Here is an 18,698-nt window from a genome sequence, read left to right on the forward strand (position 1 = left end):
GGAGTCCCCGGGAACCTTGCAGAGGATCATCATAGCTTGCCAGACACCGGTGCCCTCCTGTCAGAGGACCTGCCTGACCCCCCGCCACACCTAAGTGACACTGGTGAGTTTATAGGACGTCGATGCTAGTTGCGCATCCTGAGATATAGTACTTGGGATAAGGTGACCACTGGTGTCATGAATTTTTGTAAGAAGACTAAAATAATGTGTTTTCTCATACGTCCTAGAGAATGCTGGGGACTCCAAAAGGACCATGGGGTATAGACGGGATCCGCAGGAGACATGGACACACTATAAGACTTTGAATGGGTGTGAACTGGCTCCTCCAGACCTCAGTTAGACTCTGTGCCCAGAGAGACTGGACACACACTAGGGGAGCTCTCTTGAGTTTCTCTGAAAAGACATTATGTTAGCTTTATTATTTTCAGGGAGACCTGTTGGCTACAGGCTCCCTGCATCGTGGGAGTGAGGGAAGAGAAGCAGTCTACTTCTTCTGAGTTCAAAGGCTCTGCTTCTTAGGCTACTGGACACCATTAGCTCCAGAGGGTCTGATCACTTGGTTCGCCTAGCTGCTCGTTCCCGGAGCCGCGCCGTCACCCCCCTCACAAAGCCAGAGTAAAGAAGCCGGGTGAGTATTAGAAGAACAAGAAGACTTCAGTGACAGCAGAAGACAACAGATCTCTGAGGTACCGCGCTGCGTGCCAGTGCTCCCACACAGACAGGCAGCACTACATGGGTGCAGGGCGGGCGCCCTGGGAAGCAATATACCTCTTGGATGTGACCTGGCAAAGTAATATACAGTGCTTAGGCACTGTATAATGACCCCCGCCAGTATAAAAATATACAAAAATATCGGGACTGAAGCGTGCCGAGAAGGGGGCGTGGCTTAGCCCTCACATCTCTATACAGCACCATTTTCTCCTCACAGAGATGCTGGGCCCGCCAAAACACTGCTGAACAGTTACCAGTGTAAAATGAGGGGGGGCACAGTTACTTAGTGCAATAATAGGTCAACATGAAGCACTATATATATATATATATATATATATATATATATATATATATATAATGGGCGTGTGTAAAGTGAGATGGTTAAAGTTCTGTGTTTTCCCTGTCAGAAATCTGCCCTTTTTAACAATGTTGGTGGGTGTTTAGTACATGTGTGTCGACATGTGTGAGTGCTCTACCACAAACAGATATGGGAATCCCTCTGTCGGCTTTGCCGACTTCAGATGGTTCTTGATTCATGAGATTAAGTGTCAGTAGGTCAGTAGTGTAAGCTTTTCTAAAGAACACACTGTTTGGTGAGACACAGACGTATGTGGGTGACCCTGTCGGCACCAACTATTAGGACTGGGTATACAATAATGTAAAGAACCTATACCTGTATGTTTATATATGTATGGTATGTTTGCATTGAGCTGTAGCTCGAGTACAGACGTGATAGTATTTGTGGGGGCGTCCTAGTGAAATTAGGTATATGTTTCCCTCAGACCCCTCAGGGTCACAAAAATTTTATTTTGCCCAGTTAATACTCCCTGTTGTCGACACGAACACTATGTTCTATGTCTGCCATAATGTTTCCTGATTAAATCCGCAACTTTGGCATTCAGTACATGTTCATACACATTCAGAACACATTAATGTCACTAGGGACCCTGATGTTCCTGACAAATTATATATATATATATATATACATATATATATATTGTAAAAGAAAAAGAGAATAAGGTGATTTTAAGCGACCAGTGGTGTCTTATACTAGGAGGAGACTCAGATTTAAAAGAAAATATTTTTAATAAATGTAATAGGCACCAATAAAAGCGAATAAAATAATAGCCCTATCACAAGGAGCCAAAAAATTACTAAAACTGTATATAAGACATAAGTTAGTATAAAATTAATAATACGAACTTAAATATGACAAGAGGAAAAAACGTCCTAATATTAAAAATTGGACATAAGATCAGCATATAAAGTATATAAATAAGGTTCTTAGCTTTTTGAGAGGGTATGTATCATAGCACCCAACGCGTTTCGTCCTATCTGGACTTCATCAAGGGGTGACAAACAACTGGGACAGCTCATCTATATATACCTGTGTTAGTAAGGAAGTGATAGCTACATCACTTCCTGTCAATTAACAGGTGTCGAAATTCATATACTGTTTAAACATTTCAAAACATAATGACATTACTCCTACAGCATAGTACCATTATGCTGTGCAAAACCGCTTTATAAATAACTGTTTCTATGTGTTGTAGTTTGTAAAAAACACTGTTAAAGTTTATAGTCCCGGACTTCCTGTCCGGATCGCGGGTGACGTCACGTCCGCCCCACTTCTGGCGTCCGGCAGTCTTCATTGCGCATGCGCCGAGTGCGGGTTGTGGAGAGTTCCTGTCTGACATCAAATGCGCATGCGCCTGTTCTCCCATCTAGTAACAGTGGTTGGAAACGTGCACAAAGTAGCGGCGGCCATTTTCTTGGAGTACATTCCCCCAGGCATCTATTTGTACAGTCATGTGGTCGCGGCGGCCATTTTGAATATGATTGTTCATAATGAAAATGAGCTCATAACCGAAAATAAAGAAAAAAAGTGATTCAGAAAAATTGTTTATGCAAATATTTCGTATTTCTATTCAGTTCTACTGATATCCCTGGTCCCAGGTATAGGAATACTTAAACAGCCAGTGCAATTAGATGCCTAGCTGATAATTAGAATAACAACATAAAGAACAAGAAGACATCGATTATTCCATAATGTAGTAAAATGAGGCTTAATAGTGCTGAATAGAAATACGAAATATTCGCATAAACAATTTTTCTGAATCACTTTTTTTCTTTATTTTCGGTAATGAGCTCATTTTCATTATGAACAATCATATCCAAAATGGCCGCCGCGACCACATGACTGTACAAATAGATGCCTGGGGGAATGTACTCCAAGAAAATGGCCGCCGCTACTTTGTGCACGTTTCCAACCACTGTTACTAGATGGGAGAAAGGGCGCATGCGCATTTGATGTCAGACAGGAACTCTCCACAACCCGCACTCGGCGCATGCGCAATGAAGACTGCCGGACGCCGGAAGTGGGGCGGACGTGACGTCACCCGCGATCCGGACAGGAAGTCCGGGACTATAAACTTTATCAGTGTTTTTTACAAACTACAACACATAGAAACAGTTATTTATAAAGCGGTTTTGCACAGCATAATGGTACTATGCTGTAGGAGTAATGTCATTATGTTTTGAAATGTTTAAACAGTATATGAATTACGACACCTGTTAATTGACCGGAAGTGATGTAGCTATCACTTCCTTACTAACACAGGTATATATAGATGAGCTGTCCCAGTTGTTTGTCACCCCTTGATGAAGTCCAGATAGGACGAAACGCGTTGGGTGCTATGATACATACCCTCTCAAAAAGCTAAGAACCTTATTTATATACTTTATATGCTGATCTTATGTCCAATTTTTAATATTAGGACATTTTTTCCTCTTGTCATATTTAAGTTTGTATTATTAATTTTATACTAACTTATGTCTTATATACAGTTTTAGTAATTTTTTGGCTCCTTGTGATAGGGCTATTATTTTATTCGCTTTTATTGGTGCCTATTACATTTATTAAAAATATTTTCTTTTAAATCTGAGTCTCCTCCTAGTATAAGACACCACTGGTCGCTTAAAATCACCTTATTCTCTTTTTCTTTTACACTATACATGAAGCACCTTACCAATGCTTCTTTCTTTAAGGTGTAGCTGACGCCCAAATATTTTAAAGGAAGTGTCTAGAAAAAGGAGTCTTTTTGCTCATTCATAAACATCCTGGTCTACATTCTAGTACAATCTGGTATCACGGTTAAGCGCCGATAAGCTTTCCCCCATCACATATATATATATATATGAGATGTATAGATAGATATGTGTATTTAAATGTGTACATTTATATTATAGTTTATTATGAATGCTGAAGTAAAATTATTCCTTCTCCTGTGCTGGTCGCTCTGTTGATGAAGCTCTAGGTCAGCCGTGACAAGATGGTCTTGAATCCTCACGAGGAGTCCGAGTGTTTATTCTTCTCCCGCCGTGGATAGAATAAAGTGAATGTCAGCCCCTGGTCTGCACGGGGCCCTGTCACAAAGGATCGTATACAGGAAGCTAAGTGATATTTTAATTATATGCTTTGATGATATTTGCATTACATACGCATGGAGGAGTGCTTGTATTCAGAAAGGGTCGGTTACCTTGTTATCCGATATAATTACCCATGGGAGATATGGGATATTCCTTGGGTCTTATCTAGTACATTGCAGCTGGCTGCCGTGCAACTACAAGAGGTATGCACTGACTCTGAGAAATACTGGAGTATCTTCCCTATGAAGGGATAATCTGGTTTGGGGATGACTTGGTTAAGTTGATCTCGGCAGATACCACTGGTAAGGCTACCTTCTTGTGCTATGTTCCATCACAACGGTAGGTGACGCATTTGTTGTGGGATGCAGTCATTTTGACCGGTTGGATACCGTTGTTATTCCCCTTCTTTGTAGGTAGAGGGAGGTGAAAAGGTAAGCAGCCTTTTCAACGTCGCAGAACCTGATATCGTCCTCTGTGTCTACCACATCCACCGCAGGTCGCTGAGTCTATCCTGCTGGAGCCCACACCGGCGGGGACTTGTCTCATACTCTTCAGTCAGTCCTAGACTGGACTTGACACAGTGAGTTATGAATAGAGTCCAAAGGGGGACATACTCGAGTTGTCCAAATGATTCCCCTCACTGAGTTTTCAATAGATCTTACCGATTATCCTCGGAAGAGGTAGTATGCGATGCCATACAAGAGTTGGGTCAGGATCAGGACATTGTCCTGCTGTCCCTGTCACAAATAAAAAAAATAAAAAAACTGTTATTCAAGCTTTTTCGTGCTTCTGAACCAGGACAGCTCGGTCAGAACAATCCCAAAAAAAGATTTCTACTCAAAGAAATTAACTACAAGATGGAATCTCTCAAGGCAGGGATCTCCAACCTGTAAAAGAAGAAAGAGGGTTTAAATGCGGTCATCCGCGTTAAGCTTACCTAGTTTTGCTATTCAGGATTGTCATCGCCGTTTCACCGGAGTGATGGCAGTATGATGGTTTTCCTTCTATAGTAAGAGCCATTATTATCCTGTACTAGGACGCTCTCCTGACTACGGCGAGGTCAAGAAACAAGTGGTACAATTCGTTGTTCTCTCTGACAGTTCTTCAACACAAAGAATTGCTGTTGATCCCTCCGACGCAGAGGTCGGAGTTGGGAATAAGATTAGATACTGATATGTTAAGAGTTTGTTTTTTCCTGTGGAAAGAGATCTGATGATCCAGAGTCTGATCAGATTTGCAACAGGGTAAACCCGTCAATACGTTCCGTTGATGCAGAAGATGGTTGCGGCCTACGAGGCCATTCAGTTAGCAGGTCAAATGCCAGAGTTGTTTTTGTGGGATCAGTTGGACTGGTGGTCCGGGTCTTACCTGCACATGCACCGGAAAATAATCCTATTTTCCGGGACCAGGATATCTCTCCTGTGGTGGCTTCACAGTTCTCACCTCCTAGAGGGACGAAGGTTCGGGATCCAGGATTAGATTATGGTGTCCATGGATACAAGTCTCCGAGGCTGGTGAGCAGTCTTTCCAGGGGAAGAATTTCCAGGGGGAAAGGATCAAGCCGGGAAGCTTGTCTGCAATAAGCATTCTTGGATTAAGAGCTATTTACAATGGAACATCTTCTTTGTGTTCTGCCCGTCTTACTTTTGTCGGACGACTAAACAGCTGTGGCGTAAGTAAGCCGCTAGGGCGGAACGAGGTGTAAAGCGGAAATGGTAGAAGCCGCAAAAGTTTCCGAGGAGCGGAAAGGCATGTAAATGCTCTATTAGAGGTCGTCGTTCCGGGTGAAGACAACGGAGAAATAGACTTCCTCAGCAGACACGATCTCCATCCAGGAGAGTGGGGTCTTCATCAAGAAGTTTTCACAGAAGTGACAAGTCTTTGGGGAATTCCTTGATTGGACATGATGGTGTCTCGCCTCAACATGAAACTTCAGGGATATTGGTCCAGGTCAAGGGACACTCAAGCTATAGTAGTGGACGATCTCGTGACACCTTGTATGTTTCAGTCGGTCTAGGTGTTCCCTCCACTTTCACTCTTTCCAAAGGTGATAAACATAAGAAAAATAAAGGTACAGGCGATCCTCATTGTTCCGGTGTAGCCAAGGAGGGCTTGGTATCCAGATCTTCAAGACTTACTCATAGAAGATCCCTGACCTCTTCCTCTACAAGGGGACCTGTTACAGCAAGGACCGGGCGTGTATGAAGACTTACCGGGGCTGCGTTTGACGGTTTGGCGGTTGAACGCCATATCCTAGCCCGAAAGGGTATTGCCGGTGAAGTCATTCCCACATTGCTTCAGGCTAGGGAAGAAGTAACGGCGAAGCTTTACCACCGTAATTGGAGGAAGTATGTGTCTTGGTGTGAATCCAAAAAGGCTCCTATGGAAGAATTTCAGCTGGGTCGTTTTCTCCATTTTTTTGCAAGCAGGTGTGGATGCAGGCCTATAGTTAGGCTTCATTAAAGTGCAGATTTTGGCCTTATCAATTTTCTTTAAAAAAGAATTGGCCACCTTTCCAGAAATTCGGACTTTCGTGAAAGGAGTGCTGCACATCCAACCTCCATTTGTGCCCCCAGTGGCACCAGGGGACCTTAACGTGGTGTTGCAGTTTCTTATGTCACACTGGTTGGAACCTTTACGAAAGGTTGGGTAAAAATTTCTCACTTGGTAAGTGGCAATGCTATTGGTCTTGGCGTCCGCATAGCTGGTGTCGGAATTGGCGGCTTTGTCTCACAAGAGCCCCTATTTGATCTTCCATGTGGATAGAGCAGAATTGAGAACTCGGCAACAACAATTCTGCCAAAAGTGGTTTCTGCGTTTCACAGGAACCAGCCTGTTGTGGTGCCTGGGGCTGTTTAGGCCTTGGCTGATTCGAAGTCTCTCGATGTAGTCAGAGCTTTGAATATTTATGTCGCCAGAACGGCTCAGGTTGGGGAAACAGACGCTCTGTTTATCCTGTATGCTCCCAGCAATAGTGGGGCCCCTGCTTCTAAGCAGTCTGTTACACGCTGGCTCTGTGATACAATTCGGCATGCTCATTCTATGGCTGGATTGCCGGTACCAAAGTCGGTGAAGGCCCATTCTACCAGGTTGGTGGGCTCTTCTTGGGGCAGATGCCCGAGGAGTCTCGGCGGTTCAACTTTGCCGAGCGGCTACTTGGTCGGGTTCAAACACCTTTTTGATAAGTTCTACAAGTTTGATACCCTGGCTGATGGGGACCTCTTGTTGGCTCAATCGGTGCTGCAGAGTCAACCGCACTCTCCCGCCTGGTCTGGAGCTTTGGTATAGACCCCATGGTCCTTTTGTGGTCCCCAGCATCCTCTAGTACGTATGAGGAAATAGGATTTTAATACCTACCGGTAAATCCTTTTCTCTTAGTCCGTAGAGGATGCTGGGTGCCCATCCCAGTGCGTACTGTATCTGCAGCTATTGGTTGTCGTTACACTTGTGGTGTTTCTTTTCAGTCAAGTCTGTTGCTGCTGTTATTCATGCCATGGCATGCGGTATGTGATTATTGGTCGTATTTACACTCAGGTTGTGTTACATTTTCGGTCAGCATATTGCTGTATGGTTTTTCCATGTCAGCTGGTGTTCTATTGAATGCCACGTTCTGCGGCATGTTCGAGGTGTGAGCTGGTATGACACTCACCGTGTTTAAACAATAAATTCTTTCCTTGAAATGTCCGTCTCCCTGGGCACAGTTTTCTAACTGAGGTCTGGAGGAGGGGCATAGAGGGAGGAGCCAGTTCACATCCACTCAAAGTCTTATAGTGTGCCCATGTCTCCTGCGGATCCCATCTATACCCCATGGTCCTTTTGGAGTCCCCAGCATCATCTACGGACTAAGAGAAAATGATTTACCGGTAGGTATTAAAATCCTATTAAAATTAACAGTGTTCTTAGCGCTGTGTCAGAAAAACATCCAGGTGATCATTTGAAGAACTGCAATCACAGGTGCCCAAATGGTAACTTTTGAAAAGAAACTTACTGTACATTCGGGTTCTCACCCGTACACCCTAAGTAGTTTAACAGCCTGAGTGACGGAGGTGTGTGAGCTGAATGCAGGCAGACACGCCAGTAGGAAGTACACTTACATTAGTGTTCAGTCCCGCATTCCCGTACTGGTTTCTTTTAGATGACTCCAGAAGATCTCTACACCATATCAATTCCCATAAAGGATCTTTTAATATATTCACAAAGATAAAAGATAACAAGATCAGACCAATGTCAGGATACTCATAAGCTGTATACAGGAGCACTCCGATATGGTCCGGCTGCAGACACGGACCACGATAGAACAGTGGCAGATGTCCCTGATGTTCCCTGGCTTCTTGAGTACCCGTCCGGTCTGGTCTGCGGCGGTGATCGCAGCAAGAGCTGTTACGCGTTTCAAGGGCTCTCCGTCTTCGTCAGACAGTGCTGCATGTCCATCACTACTAGGTATTTAAAAACACCACCAGAGGTGACATTATTCCTATAATCAATCGCTCTCATTCTCACACATGAGCAGAATGATTCACTTATTATCACAGTTGTTTAACATCATAAAATTTATATTTAAAAACCAAACATCTATATAAATTCATCCCAGTATTATATAAAATATAAATATATCATGGCTTTACACCATTAAAAAACACCCATATTAAATGCATAATAATACTTAATACAAATAATCCATATATATTTGCATCCATCTCGGACACACAGGAGAGAGATGGAAGAAAAGGACATGATTAGTTTCATAAAAAACATTTGGTTTCAAAATCACAATTTAAACCCTTGGGGGTGAGGGTTCTCATATAAAAATGGTTTGCATTTCCTTTCTAGCCAGCAGTGATTCTGTGTTCTTAGTTCTCCAACCAGATTTAACCATTTGTATCCCACATAATATTTTTATATGACTGGGATAACACTCATGATGCTTTTTAAAATGAGCCGGGACACTATGCGATTCCAAACCTTTCTTCACATTGCACACATGCTCATTCAAATGCTCCTTCAGCATCCTTCCAGTCCTCCCTATTTACTGCAAACCGCACCTACATTCAAGTAGATAAATAACATTCCTACTGCAGCAAGTGATAAAATCTTTGATTGAATATACATGCTAGGTTACATTAGATCTACACTCAGTGGTTTTACATTCAGTTTAGCATATTTTACACATGCTGCAAAACCCACATCTGTAGAAACCCTTTGAAATTACTCTGGTTGTCATTCTCAGGTGTAGTATGGTATGCCGGCGGCCGGGCTCCCGGCGACCAGCATACCGGCGCCGGAATCCCGACCGTTTATTCATGATCTTTTCAATTATTTTATGCTGAGTAGTGAATCCAGTAATAAATCTTATTGTCCCATTATGGTTATTACTTCATTTGGATCGAATATCTAACATCGGTCCTCTATCACTATTCCGTATATCATTCCTAGACTTCTCTACTAGATCATCATCATCAACCCTGTCTCAAAAAATTATTTTCCATATCAGCGGCCTGTATTTCATACATGTTAATATCCGTACAATTCCGTCGTAGCCTTTGGAACTGTCCGCGTGGTATACTGCGGATCCAATTTGAATGATGGTTGCTTTCCTGACTGACATGTGCATTGCAATCAGTAGGTTTTATATCATTTTTAGTCAAAATAGTGTCATTTTCAGCATAAATAGATCAAGAAAATGAACTTCTACACTACGGATGTCAAAGGAAAATTTGATTCCTCTATCATTGGTATTCAGGTGTTGACAAAAGGCATCTAATGAAATCAAATCCCCATTCCATATAAATATCACGTTGTTAATGTAGCAGGCCCAGAGTACGAGACTGGCACCACACTGGTGACCCGACCAAACCATCTGGTCTTCCCAGTGGGCCATGAAAAGATTTGCATAACTTGGTGCCAGTCTCGTACCCACCGCCACCTGAAGATAGAATTCCCCTCATACCAAAAATCAATGCAATACCATCCCTCACAAAGTTCAAACTGTTGGAATCAAAACCTTCCTTAGCTAGATGGTCTCTAAACCCTTGGTATGTTGAATTATCGTATATAGGGACTTCACGTCCACTGTTACAATTACATACCCTGTCTGCCATCTGATTTCAGCAAGAATATTAATAATAGAAATAGTGTCCTTTAAATGTGCCCTAGTTTTTAATGTTAGGGGTTGTATCTTCGAATCTAAAAAGGCTGAGAGGTTGGCTGTAATCGAATTCACACCAGCTGCTATAGGGCGGCACACATTGTTCATTTAATCATTAAAAGAATGTGTTGGTTTTTAAAAAAATATATTATGGTTTATTACAAAATATGGAGAGCAGACTGAGTTTGAAAAATTACAGTTAGGAGCTGACTGGCTGGTCCGCTATCATCTTCCACTTTATCACTTCACCAAGTTTAATAAATCTGCCGCTAAGTTCTTTAAAAGAATGCAGAAAACTGTAAATATTCAACATAGAAATATAGAAAACACGATGCAAAAATGGGACTTCCCATCCCTGCTTCGGGGAGCATCATTTTCACCCCATCTTTGGTGTCTGGTTAGGCGGACTGCACATGTACGGGCTTCTGGAGCGTTATTTCCAGGTGTGGCATGCTGTGGAACGCACATACGCTTCCGGGGACTCATTTCCTGTGGAGATTGTGGATATTTCCTTCAGTGATAAACATAGCGACACCCATTTTGTTGGAGTCCAAAACCGAGGACCAAGTTTGTAAGCTGTGGAAAGGTCCGGTAACCATCTTTGAGAGTCTATTCCTTGTGAGGGATGTTTCCAGTTAGTCATGTGGACATGAGAGAGAAGGAAAGAGGTGCAGTTTTTTAAATAAGTCATTTAAGTATTTTGCATTAAACATCTTTTTTCTAGGTGGAACCGGGTGTAGGCATAATTAGTGAATGATATTAAGAATTAAGTATCTATGCGGAAAGTGCTTTTAAATAAAGAAGGCTGTCACATTTCAATAGTTTAATAAGATTAGAAAGTATGTTACTCAGATAATTAGTATCCACTCCTCTGTATTCAGGCCGCGGTGCTCATTAGAGAGAGTGCAAACAGTCCAAAAATACGGCACTCAGTGGGCTTCTTTGTGAATAAATCAAACCATCAGCACAGCTTTTGCAACGTTTCGTCTTTATTAGCCGTTTTCAAGCAGGATAATCATATATATATATATATACATATATATATACATATATATATATATATATACATATACATATACACACTGCTCAAAAAATAAAGGGAACACTAAAATAGCACATCCTAGATCTGAATGAATGAAATATTCTTATTAAATACTTTGTTTTTTACATAGTTGAATGTGCTGACAACAAAATCACACAAATTATCAATGGAAATCAAATTTATTAACCCATGGAGGTCTGTATTTGGTGTCACACTTAAAATTAAAGGAGAAAAACACACTACAGGCTAATCCAACTTTGATGTTATGTCCTTAAAACAAGTCAAAATGAGGCTCAGTAGTGTGTGTGGCCTCCATGTGCCTGTATGACCTCCCTACAATGCCTGGTCATGCTCCTGATGAGGTGGTGGATGGTCTCCTGAGGGATCTCCTCCCAGACTTGGACTAAAGCACCCGCCAACTCCTGGATAGTCTGTGGCGCAACATGGCGTTGGTGGATGGAGCGAGACATGATGTCCCAGATGTGCTCAATTGGATTCAGGTCTAGGGAACGGGAGGGCCAGTCCATAGCATCAATGCCTTCGTCTTGCAGGAACTGCTGACACACCCCAGTCACATGAGGTCTAGCATTGTCTTGCATTAGGAGGAACCCAGGGCCAACCGCACCAGCATATGGTCTCACAAGGGGTCTGAGGATCTCATCTCGGTACCTAATGGCAGTCAGTCTACCTCTGACGAGCACATGGAGGGCTGTGCGGCCCCCCAAAGAAATGCCACCCCACACCATTACTGACCCACTGCCAAACCGGTCATGCTGGAGGATGTTGCAGGCAGCAGAACGTTCTCCTTGGCGTCTCCAGACTCTTTCACGACTGTCACATGTGCTCAGTGAGAACCTGCTTTCATCTATGAAGAGCACAGGGCGCCAGTGGCAAATTTGCCAATCTTGGTGTTATCTGGCAAATGCCAAACGTCCTGCACGGTGTTGGGCTGTAAGCACAACCCCCACCTGTGGACGTCGGGCCCTCGTACCACCCTCATGGAGTCTGTTTCTGATTGTTGGAGTAGACACATGCACATTTGTGGCTTGTTGGGGGTAATTTTTCAGGGCTCTGGCAGTGCTCCCCCTGTTCCTCCTTGCACAAAGGCGGAGATAGCGGTCCTGCTGCTGGGTTGTTGCCCTCCTACGGCCTCCTCCACGTCTCCTGATGTACTGGCCTGTCTCCTGGTAGCGCCTCCATGCTCTGGACACTACACTGACAGACACAGCAAACCTTCTTGCCACAGCTCGCATTGATGTGCCATCCTGGATGAGCTGCACTACCTGAGCCACTTGTGTGGGTTGTAGACTCCGTCTCATGCTACCACTAGAGTGAAAGCACCGCCAGCTTTCAAAATTTACCAAAACATTAGCCAGAAAGCATAGGAGCTGAGAAGTGGTCTGTGGTCACCACCTGCAGAACAACTCCTTTATTGGGGGTGTCTTGCTAATTGCCTATAATTTCCACTTGCTGTCTATTCCATTTGCACAACAGCATGTGAAATTGATTGTCAATCAGTGTTGCTTCCTAAGTGGACAGTTTGATTTCACAGAAGTGTGATATATATATATATATATATATATATATATATATATAAGGCATATATATATGTGTGTGTGTGTATTAAACAAAAACAAATATTCCTCAGGTGCTCTAGTACATTCTTAGTAGGTAGCATACCTTTTTGCAAATGGTCACTCAGTGTTACACAATGTAATAAAATATTCAGGAAACTAATATCAAATTAGATACCAGAAAGTTTTATTCCTGGTATAGTAACAGAGGTTGCTAAAACAGAATTTTATAAAACATGATAAATATACTGTAGATGCTATCACATAGATGGTAACAATTTGACCTGTCCAGTTTCAAAGGATGCATTGTTAGGTTATCACCTCACCCTTATTGGTGTGAGCTCTTTAGGTGAAGATCCTTTTTAAAAGGCACAGGCCATTACAAAAATGATCCAAGGATCAACTACTGTATATGTATCATGTGTTATAAAATTAAGTTTTAGCAACCTCTCTTTTTATACCAGAAATAAAACTTTTGGGTATCTAATTTGATAACAGTTTCCTGAATATTTTATTATATTGTGTAACATTGAGTGATCATTTGCAAAAAGGTATACTAAATATTAAGAATGTATTAGCACACCTGAGGTATATTCTTTTGTTTATTATCTATTTGGCCTCCATTAGCAGGGGACTACCTAAAAAGATGCAGCTTGGTTTTGACGTTAGCGCGGCCAAAATGGAATCTCTTTTTGATATACTGTATATGTATTTGAGATATATATTATTATAAAGAGAGCTTGAGAGATATATACAGGGCTGTTGCTAGGGTGTTCGGCGCCCCCCGCAAACCACAAATTTGTGCCCTCCCTACACCACACAAAAAGGGTGTGATATCACAAGGAATGGGTGTTGCCACTTAATAGCACCACCAATTAAAATTACACCACACATTACACCGCACATTGTGCTCCTGATTCACATAGTAGTGCCCCATTTTCAAGTTACGACACATAGTGGTAACACATAATGCACACATTAGTAGCCTCCCTTGTACACACAATTCCCACAGTAGTACCGATCGTTATACACACAATGCCCACAGTAGTAGTGATGCTTACACACATAATGCCCACATTAGTAATGCCCCTTACACATTTAATGCCCACTGTAGTATTGCCCCTTACACATATAATGCCTACAGTAGTAGTGCCTCTTACTTCACCAGAGTAGTGATGCCTCTTACACATAATGCCCACAGTAGTATTGACGCTTACACACAATGCTGACAGTAGTAGTGCTGCTTACACCTAATGCCCACAGTAGTAGTGCCGCTTACACACACACACTGCCCATGCTAGTAGTGCCCCTTGCACAGACAATGCCCACACTAGTAGTGCCACTTGCACACACAATGCCACAGAAGCAGTATCCCTTATACACACTGTGCCCTTATGCACATGGGGGGTAATTCAGAGTTGATTGCAGCAGCAAATTTGTTAGCAGTTGGACAAAACCATGTGCACTGCATGTGTGGTAGATATTTGCAGGAAGAGTTAGATTTGGGTGGGTTATTTTGTTTCTGTGCAGGGTAAATACTGGCTGCTTTATTTTTACACTGCATATCACACCTACATCTAACTCTCTCTGCACATGTTATATCTGCACCCCCCCTGCAGTGCATATGGTTTTTCCCAACTGCTAATAAATGTGCTGCTGCGATCAACTCTGAATTACCCCCATAGTGCCCACACTAGTAGTGTCCATTATGCAAATAGTGCCCACAGTAGTAGTGACCCTTACACACACACACACACACACACACACACACACACACACACACACAGTGCCTTTGGTAGTAGTTCCCTTTACACATAATGCCCACCAGTGATGTGCAGTGAAGTCAATGTCTGGCTAGTATTGTCCCACCCAAGAGGGCGGGTTTGATGATGCACTGAGCCACTGATGTAAATGGGCAAGTATTCTCTGTAAAGCACTATACAATATATGTGTGTGTGTTATATAAATAACTGGAAAATATTGATGCAGTCCCAATTTCGAATCACAGATGACCGCTTTCCATGTCGTTCCAGCATAGGTGCACATATAATGGCCCAAATCTGGCAGCAGGTTTTAGAAGGGAAGCGAAGTGCAACATTTTATACAATGAAAATTGTCTTTTTAATCTTTGAATTGGCGGTGTATAGTCTTGTTGGTATAACTAATGGTACTTTAAAATAATGATTTGTCTTTTATGTTGTATAATTAGAAAAGAATTTCAGCTGCTGCTTCAGGCAGAAAAGTGAGGACATTTCCAGGGGTAATCTTTCATACTTAGTATGTGGGACAATCCATGGAGATTACGGAGTTTGTGACCTATACCATAAGAAAGACCAGTGTACTAATCATTGTGCATTATGTAACATACCTAATCCTTCAACTTTTTTTTTTTTTTTTTAAAGAATATTTTATTAGTAAATGCAGAGTTAGGTTACATCAATATAAACAGCAGAGATACTAGAGAACCCCAAGCAATACATCGTTAGCAATTGTAAACTGTAAACTGATTCTGAGGTCCAGTAAACATCGTCAAAAATCAATACAGGTGTAACATATCAAGGTACTGAAATAAAACATAACATTTTGTCTATTTGAAGAAGAATATACTAGTCAACATTTTAAACAGTGTGTAATAGAATATTAGAGAAAATACACAGAACTTTAAGGAATATGCAAAGAGAGAAACAAGGGAGTAGAAAGGGTATAAAGGGAGAGAAAGTGAGAGGGAGAAGAAAAAGAAAAGGGGGGGGAGGACGAGAGTCAGGAAATATGGAGTCAGAGAGATAGAGGTAAGATAAAAGTAGTTGAGGGAAGCCAGTCGAGGTGCATGCACCCCATTAAAATAGTTTAGAAGTCCACAAAACAATATCAGATGGTTGACCAGGGAGGTTCGGCGTCGTTGTAGTCGGTCCATGGTGACCAGATGCGAACAAATTGAATCGGGGTATCATGGATAACCGAGGAGATTCGCTCCAGTCTGTATGTCGACCAAATGTGTAGTAGAGAACCCTTCTGGCCACATTGTCGCCTACAGAGATCCGAAGCATCAGGGAAAATAACACGGAGTCGGGTCGGAACTAGGTACCAGCGAGCGTATAACTTATAAGCATTTTCTTTAATGCGCACAGAAATTGAACATTTTGATATTGCTAGCTTCATTTGAGACCATTCGTTCCCATGTCATTTTCCCAGGCCGGTTCATGAGTTTCCTTAGAGGGTTGATTGTAAGATAGTAAAATTTGATAAATTGACGAAATGAGGCCTTTAGTTAAGTGGTGTGAGTGACAAAGGGATTCAATAGCTGAGGTAGGTGCAAGGGGTGTGCCTGGAGAGGGACGGTGGATTGAGTGGTAAAAATTTTGAATTTGCAAAAACTGGTAGAAAACTCTGTGGGGGAGATTAAACGCTATTGTATGTTAGCAAAATCCGGAAACGTGTGTAGGGGATCTATATCCAGAGGGAACAAGATATTATGGGCTGTCCACAATGAGAATTGATAGTGGTCCATGCCAGGAATGAAAGCAGGGTTGTTCCATAACGGGACCAGAAGGGGGTGAAGCGAACGAAGTTTGTAGAAATGCGTACAGAAATCCCAGGTGGATAGTGTGAACCGTATCAAACACGTTGTTTTCATCACACTATAGAATTGTAGGAAATAATAATAAAGGGCTCATGGAAAGGTTTTAATGTGTTTATCAGTATATACAGTAGATCTATATTATTGTGTATACAAAGGATATGAGGTGCGCTGAAGGAGAAAGAGGTGGCCACTTCCTCCAGGGACGGTGCTGTTACGCGTGAATTCTGAGCTTCCTTCCTGCACAGCCGCTCAGCTAGAGCTCACAGTGGCAGACTTCCATAGAGAATAACCAGTGTCTCCCAGTCACAAGAGCCCACCTCGGCAGCCCCAGCCTATACAGCAGCAGGAGTCGCTGGTGTCAGATAGGCGACAGAGGTGGACAAAGTTACTTCCACTAACCTGGACCATGCGGTCATCAGATTGATCAGGTATATGGAGCTACACGAGAGGGAGCCATCAGTTCTGCCCCACTGCAGCTATGTATTGGGTAGATGCACAGGGCTGGTCAGGCAAGAAACCGAGGGTAGAGCAGTGAAAGCCAGTGATAACAGGGTCATAGCCAGGAGTCCAGGACTCTTTAGTCAGGGATCCAATCAGGTGGGTCAGGCAGCTGTGTGTTACACTCCCTCCACAATCCATCCCTGCATCAGATATCATAGCTGCATCACTGAAAGGCAGATGTGATACTGCCTCTCGTGTTCGTTTTTTCAGTGCAGTATTACAGCCCATGGCACGGCCCCGCCTCATACTCCGCAACCTTTGATTGGCACAGGACAGGAAAAGCTTGTTGCGGCCTCCCCTATTGTTTTGACAATGAACATGGTTAATACAAAGAAGATATTCATAACAGAATCTGTTATAAATAACTTGTTTGTATGATTCTAAACATCAGATTGGAATATGACAGGTGAAGCTCTGCCTCTCCTGACTGCATGTCCCTGATGCCCACAGACAATAGTAGTGCCTCTTACACATAATGCCCACAGTAGTAGAGCTGCTCACACACACAATGCCCATAGTAGTTACGCCCCTTACACACACAATGCCCACAGTAGAACTGCATACACAAACAATGTCCACGGTAGTAACGTCCCTTGCACACACAATGCCCACAGTAGTAACACACACATATTGCCCACAGTAGTACTGCCGCTTACACACATAGTGCCCACAGAAGTGTGACCCCCTTATGCACATAGTGCCCAAAGACAGTAGTAGTGCCCCTTACGCAAATACCCACAGACAATAGTAGCGCCCCTTACACACATAATGCCCACAGACAATAGTAGCTAAGCTTACACACATAATGCCCACTATAAAAGAATTAAAGAGGCACAGAAAGTTGTAGCATGGAGCTGACAGTGGTGGAAGGAGTGGAAGAAACGGTGCATAGAGGAATCAGGTGGGAGGCAGTGGAACAGGAAATCATGAAGGGGTTAATGAAAAAGATGGAAAGGACAGCAAGTGCAGAGAACAGAGAAGGGAAGATAAGAGAAGAAGCTTTCCTTAACTTACCAAAACCAGGGGAAGCTGCAGACTGAGGAGGGGGTGGGGCCGGGGGAAGGGGGCGGAGCTGTGGCTCCTAGATGGCTGCTCTACTGTAGAAGGTTAAAAATGTCTTATCTACAGCAGCAGCAACACGAGGGGAACTCTTCTGAGGCACCTTGACGCTGCTGCCTTTCAGGTTGACAGGCGCTGTAGCAGTAGAGCGTCTCTGTTGTTCCCTACATTTCTGACCTGGATGAGTGTGTTGTGCCGGCTCTGAATATGTAGATAGATATAGATATATGATATATATCTTTTTTTTTTTCTTCTTGTTTGGATCTGACTTATTTCACAGCTAAAAACATACTTCACTGAAACAAAAACCATTCAACAGTGATTCCTAACATGAAAACAGTTCATGTGTAAGTGCATCTCTGCTGAATAGATCAGCCTATCAGGTGTATTCACTTTTGTGTGATGGATGAGGGGCTGCTTCTGATTGGCTGGCTGGCTGTCTAGTAATTTTACCTAATAAGGTAGGGTATTCATGAAAGTAATAGGGAGCAATACAAACAACATACTGTAGACTTGATTCAAATAAAGGTTTGTTATACCACTTTCAGACAGAAGCCGGGACTTGGACCCTGGTTTCACCCGTCTCTTGGAACACGATAGGATTCCAGTCCCAGGTCAGTACCCTCTCTTCACACAGTAGATGAAAACTTCCGGGTC

General features: G+C 42.8%; 1 protein-coding gene across 4 annotated transcripts in view; it reads left to right on the forward strand.

The window, feature by feature from the left end:
* Positions 1–18,698, forward strand: part of VPS16 (VPS16 core subunit of CORVET and HOPS complexes) — a 959,900-nt gene that overhangs the window by 583,095 nt on the left and 358,107 nt on the right. The window lies entirely within an intron of this gene.

Source organism: Pseudophryne corroboree, chromosome 7 (genome assembly GCF_028390025.1).
Source record: "Pseudophryne corroboree isolate aPseCor3 chromosome 7, aPseCor3.hap2, whole genome shotgun sequence".
Classification (NCBI taxonomy): domain Eukaryota; kingdom Metazoa; phylum Chordata; class Amphibia; order Anura; family Myobatrachidae; genus Pseudophryne; species Pseudophryne corroboree.